Here is a 7,189-nt window from a genome sequence, read left to right as displayed (position 1 = left end):
TTAGTTGTTTAACAATTACTAGGTCTTAGGATAGTTCTTCTAATAATTGAGAATTTTGTAATGTTTAATTTGATACTACCTGGAGATTATTGTGGTTGGATTATTATTTAACATTTGACATTCAATTGTCTATACCTTTAATTTCAATTACGATGTTGTGGTTACGACATTGGTATTGACTTTGAAATTAATGTATTGTAATTTTCTAAGGTGGTGAAATTTTATATCAGAAAGTATTTTGCTAGCTTTAATTATGTTGTCCTGAATTATTGAATTATAGTTAAGCATTGGTTTTTAACATCTTGAGTTCCAGTTTACTGTTCTGGTTGTAGTTAGTAAGTTGGGATTTTGAAAAATGTTTTATGACAATTCAAGGTGGCTCGGTTATTGGATTAAAATTAAAACTTAATTATAATTCTTAATTCTTTGTTTTTAACTCCTATATATGTTGAAGTGATGATTGTTTGTGTTGTTGAATTAAAGCATTGTTTGTTATCATTGTTTTCTCATGTGTCTCGTTTTATTCCACTCATTGTCATTCGATTTAAATCATTTTCATATAAAAATATAAAAAACAAGTCTTTTAAATTCAATTTAATTCATTACATTTAGTTAGTAGTTCATGAAATCAAAATTCTTGTTATAGTTTAAGTTACTTTGCATTTATTTACTAAGATTTAATTTGTTTTGGTTCCTTAAAGAGAAACAATCCGAGTATGCACTATATTGCATAATTTTGGTTTATTTTTGGAGTAACCCTAAGGCAAAAAATTAAAGGCTTTATTTTAATTTGCTACAAATAATTAACTTAACTAATTTTTTTAGTCTACTCAAATTAATTAAGTAGCTCTTATATTAGGAACAGGAGGTAGTATTTTATTATTTCAAATTTCAGATGCTTTGACATAGGGTGTTTTATCTACAATGTCATTAAGCTTCAAAGAAGAGGCGAATGAATATAAATAAATGTTATTTGGTTGCACGTTATATTTGTTCGATACATTAGTGATTATTGTTTGAGGATATTAAAACAATGTCATCAAGCTTTAAAGAGGCAAATGAAGATGTAAATGCAACTGGTGTAGAAAGTATAAGAGAAACTTAAACCTATATATGCCAATTTTTACCAACTAGTGTTGAACAAGTTTGACCAAATTAAAACAAGGAGAATAAACCTCTTCACTTTCCACCCTAATTGTTATTATAACAGGTGTAGAAAGCATATTCTATATATATATCGGTACCGATGTAAAAAAGTTAACAACATCCTTCTTATTTATGAAAATACTCTTCATATTTTCAACACTATCTCTTACGTAGAAAAGTGATAGGAATTTAGAGGGCAATTATGTGAAACATCTTGCATGGCATTCAACATCTAAGGAGCACATATGGAAGAAAACAAATAAAATATCTTGTACACACTACAGAAAAATTTACTTTCAGCGGTGACAAAAAGTTGCCGTTGAAAGTTTTTAAGTCACCATTGAAAAGTCGTTACCGTAACAACCGTGGCTAAAAACTTTTAACGGCGACTAAAAAGGTCGCTACTAAAAGACAATTTCAATGGTGACTTTTAGAAGTTTCAGCGGTGACATTTGTCACCACTGAAAGACACTTTCGGTGGTGACATTCTTGCCGCCGCTAAAAGAACTTTCAGCCGTGACAATTTGTTGCCAGCAAAAGGGAAGTCACCGCTAAAAGTAATGCCTAAGAAGAATTGGCTTTACCAACGCCACATCATCCCCGCCGGCTGCCACTCATCACTAGCCACCTCCACGTCATTGCCACATCACTCCTCCCCGCCATGTCATCATCTAAATATTTTCACCTTAAATGTATCTTCTTCAAGGTTCGAACTCGTGACCACCTCCTTTCGTGTCTAATCTTCTTGCTGCTAAGCCGGATTGAATTTGTATATTACTATTGTGAAAGTCGCCACTGAAAGTCAAACCTTTAACGGTGACACTAATACGTGTCGCAACTGAAAGTCCACTTTTAGCAGTGACCTTTTTTGTCACCGCCAAAAGTTGTCGCCTAAAGTTATTTTTTTTTTGTAGTGATAAGAGGGCTTCCAATTAATTCATTTTATTTTTATTTTTATGTGATTTTATCATTTAAAATAGTCATTTTTGTATTTAGTACATTATTAGGAAGGTTATTAGATATATCATTTTAGAAATATGAATTGCTAAATAGGAATCTCAAGATCTCAAGGATATTATATAATATATTATTATTATATCCTTGATTTAAATTTGAATAGATAGCAATCTTATGCTTAGAATATTTTTAGATTTTTAGATTAATTTTAATATTTAGAATTTCATTAGGGTTAGGAATTTTGTCTATGTAAAGAGTTAGAGTTGAGGTTGCAAGGGTCTAATAAATTCTTTTTGGAGCTTCTTTGTTTTTACTACTACAGAATGAGGGATACTTGACGCTAAATACTTGACAGTTATAATAACAAATTGTCAAATATAGTGTCTGAGGAGAAAACTTGACAGTTTTAATAGGAACCGTCAAGTTTCATTTGAAAATACTTGACGGATTTTTAAAAACCGTCAAATTTTTTGCAACGATACTTGACGATTATATTATAACTATCAAGTATTTTTGAGGTAAACTTGATAGTTTCTCCTTAAACCGTTAAGTTTTATAATACTTGACAGTTTTTCATTATAACCGTCAAATATTATTCTTAGATACTTGACAATTATGAAGAAAAACAGTCAAATATTATGTTGTAAAACCCCCTTCTCTATTCATTTTGCTCTGCTGGGTTCAAAATTTCTAGCGTCCCCTTTTGGTTCGAACCCTCTAAACTACCATACCCACCTTATTTTCAGCCCTTCCCTTTTGTTTTTATTGATCATCCTCCATCATCGTCCCTCTCTATGTCCTCCTTCATCGCTACGACATCCTCCTACATCGTCGTTGTCACTCATTGTTCTCTAAATTTGATAGCTTCAGGTTGGTCCTCCTTCGTCACTCGCTCCCCTTATTTCCTTTAGTGCTTCCTTCGAAATGACTGTAGTTGAAAGAGGATGATAGGATGATGTTAGGACCGTCACACTGCACAGGAAAAAAGATTAATAGAGTGGGGAAATGACTTATTTATTGATATCTGATTCACTATTACACACGAAAAATAGGTTTTTCTGTTTGGCCGAATGGGTTTTCTCGCATTTTGATCAGTTTTTGGGTTTAGGGTCTTTTCAATTTCTGTTTTAGCCATAAATTATCAAAATTGCTAATGTTTCAATTTTTGTTTCTGTAATTGAAATTGACTGAGGCTGTATGTTTTATGTTTTTGAATGTTAATTAATTTATATGTTGTTATATATTGAAATTTCCTGATTGCTAGTTTTTGACTTAATTAATACTTCATTTGAAGTTAAATAGAAGGCATAAAGCCTGGGGAATGCTAAGTTATAAGCCGTTATGCTGCCAAATTTTTTTTAAACGCATCAGTAGTAGTAGAATATTTTTCAAACTGAAGTGAAAGTGAATTTTTGTTGAATTACTAGTTACTAATGACTAGAATTAGTTGTTAACAAGTAGAATTAAAGAGGGATAAACGTGATCAATAGTATCTCATGTATTGACTTCCTATTTTTGTTTAATTCTCACAATATCTTTGAGTCACTGATCACATTTTCCTCTAAATGATTCATCTTAGTTGGAGACCATGGACAAGGAATGGATGTCCACCAATCGTCTATCAAAAGAATATTGGGATGGGATAGAAGATTTTATTAAGTTTACTATTGAGCACGCCAATGATCACAACAGGATTATTTGTCCTTGTCTTAAGTGTTGCCTTTTGAAGTGGGTTTCACCATCCGATTGTGAGAGCCACTTAATTATCAATGGAATCGATCAAAGTTACAAGTGTTGGATAAAGCACGGAGAGACAAGAGATGCGAGTAATAGTAGTCGAGGGCATAGTTAAAGCTATGGATCATCTAACCTTAACATGAGTACATGTGAAGCTGATTGTCTTGAGGAGATGACAAATGCAATTGAACGAGAACTTGACGATTTTCCTGAAATGTTTGATAGATTGAAGTATGATGCTGAGACACCTCTATATGAAGGTTGTACTAATTTCACAAAATTGTCTACAGTGTTGAAATTGTATAATTTGAAAGCAAGAAATGGGTGGAGTGACACAAGCTTCACAGAACTGTTGTTGCTTGTTAAACAAATGCTACCAAAAGAAAACGAGCTTCCAAGCAAAACGTATGACATAAAGCAAGTGTTGCACTCGGTCAGCCTCAACTATGAGAAGATACATGCTTGCCCCAACGATTGCATTTTGTTTAGGAAGGAGTATAAGTCACTAACTAAGTGTCTTAAGTGCAATGCATCGCGCTACCAAGAGAATGGGAAGAGCTTGAAGAAGGCATTATGGTATTTTGCCATTATGCCAAGATTCAGACATTTATATAGTAATGCAGAAGATACAAGAAATTTAAGGTGGTATGTGGATGAAAGGGTTAAAGATGGCATGCTTTGCCATCTTGTTGATTCTCCATAATAGAAGAAGTTTGATATTGAGCATTCTGAATTCGGGGAAGAAGATAGAAATCTGCACCTTGCATTAGCCACTGACGGGATGAACCCGTATAGGATGCAAAGCAGCACCCATAGCACATGGCCAGTGATTTTGTTTATATATAACCTTCCTCTATGGCTATGCATGAAATGCAAGTATTTAATGGTGTCTATGATAATCTCTAGGCCAAAGCAACCGGGAAATGACATAGATATATATCTAGCTCCATTAATTGAAGACTTGAAAGTATTATGGGAGAATGGAGTTGATGTATATGATGCATATAAGGAAGAAACATTCAAGTTGAGAGCTATGTTGTCTGGCATAATTAACGACTTTCCTGCGTATGGTAATCTCTCAGGGTATAGCATTAAAGGGCAACTTGGTTGTCCCATTTGTGAAGAGAGCACAGATTCTATAAGGTTGAAGCATGGAATGAAAAATTCGTATATGGGACATCGTAGATGGTTGCATCATGATCATCCTTATCGGCAATTCAAAAAATATTTCAATGGGAATTTAGAAGAAGGTAAGGCACCTACACCATTGATTGGGGAGGATGTATTTCAAAAGGAGAAAGATATAGATTGTGAGTTTGGAAAACCTTTCACAAAGCATGTTGGGACAAGTGGGTAGATGAAGAGATCTATTTTCTTTATACTATCGTATTGGATAACCTTGAATGTGAGACATTTTCTTGATGCTATGCATATTGAGAAAAACATATGTGAATGTATGTTTAGCACATTACTCCATATTCTCGGGAAGACTAAAGATGGCATAAATGCCAGGCTAGACATGGTTGAGATGGGGATAAGGGAGGAATTGGCACCAAAGGATAAGGGAACTTGTATATTTCTTTGTCCGACAACTCACACGCTTTCTAGGAAAGAGAAAAGTAGCTTTTGTGAGTTTCTTGCTTTAGTAAAAGCGCCGGAAGGTTTACTCTTCTAACATCAGTAACCTTGTTTCAATGAAGGATTTGAAGTTAAAAGTTTTAAAATCTCATAACTGCCATGTCTGAATGGAAAACTTTATTCCAGTGGCAATACGGGCTATTTTACCTGACAAGGCGCGAGTTACGATCATGAAGTTATGTTTCTTCTTTAAGTCTCTTTACAACTAAGTGATTAATCCCAATAAATTGCTAAGATTGCAAACCCGAATCATAGTTACATTATGCGAACTTGAAATGTATTTTCCTCTGCCTTTTTTGACATCATGGTCTATTTAACCCTCCACTTAGTTAGAGAGGTCCAACTATGTGGCCTAGTGTATTTAAGATGGATGTCCCCAGTTGAGCATTACATGAAAATATTGAAAGGGTATGTAAAAAATCAAAGTCGACTAGAGGGTAGTATCATAGAACGATATATTTGTGAAGAGGCCACTGAATTTTGTACCCATTACTTAAAAAATGCATGTGATATTGGGGTTCCAATGTCTCATCATAAGGGAAGGACAAATGGAGAAGGGATTCTGGGAAAGAAAGTTGGAACTATTTCAAACCAACAGTGGGAGTAGGCATATCTACATGTATTGCACAACTGCAAAGAGATTGAGGACTATGTGGATGAGCATATTGATGAGCTAAAGAGGGATAATCCTAATAAACTTGAAAGTTGGTATGCCAAAACACACAATAAACAATTTACAGCATGGCTAAGAGAGCAGGTGCATAGCAAGTATAATAGTGATCCTAATTCTGTTTCGAAGAAATTAAAGTTGTTGGTAGATGGACCAAGCAAACATGTGATTCCTTTCACAAGCTACCCTATCAATAGGTTCACTTTCCATACTAAAGAGCAAGATGATCAGAGTAAACAGCAAAATAGTGGTGTAACTCTTGTAGCTAATACCATGCATATATCAAGTGCCAAAGATAAAAATCTTATCTACGCACATATGTCATACTTTGGAGTGATTGAGGATGTTTGGGAGTTGGATTACATTGAATTCAGAGTTCCAGTATTTGGTTGCAAGTAGGTGGACAATAATAATACATTGAGAATTGATGACTTAGGGTTCATACAGTTAAATTTGAATAAGGAAGGATACAAGGAAGAGCCATTCATTTTGGCTTCTTAGGCTACACAAATGTTTTATGTCCCAGACCCGGCTACTAAAGAATGGTCTATTGTTTTGTTGACTAATAAAATGAATACTGAAGAGACGGGGTATGAACACAATGCAATTGAAGATGATCCATTTCAAGGGACATCACTTGAATCACATTTAAATGAAGATCAATCCATGTATGTTAGGCACGATCACAACGACAGAATGTGAATTTCAAAGAGGGGGAAAGTGTTTCATAAGAAGATCAAAACAATTCAAACCAAGAAGAATATGTAAAAGCCTAAGAGTAGAAAAAGGAAAGGATCTACTTAAACATGCATGTAAATTCTCTTATTATTTTCTTTAATTCTTTTATTTGTTTTAATTTTGTTTAAGTCAATTTCATCATTAAGGACTTTATTTTCATCTAATGGGTTCTGATTCATTTTGTTTAATTGAATTTCATTGTAGATGGCAGATAATAGCGGATCTAGCATCGATAATCCATCTCAACCAAGAGATGCATCTGACCAGGAAAGACAGTTGCAAGACAAGGTAGCACGCATATAG

The sequence above is a fragment of the Neltuma alba genome, unplaced genomic scaffold (assembly GCF_004799145.2).
Source record: "Neltuma alba isolate B1F8T4 unplaced genomic scaffold, ASM479914v2 tig00006763_pilon, whole genome shotgun sequence".
NCBI lineage: Eukaryota > Viridiplantae > Streptophyta > Magnoliopsida > Fabales > Fabaceae > Neltuma > Neltuma alba.
Note: the sequence above shows the minus strand (reverse complement) of the source record.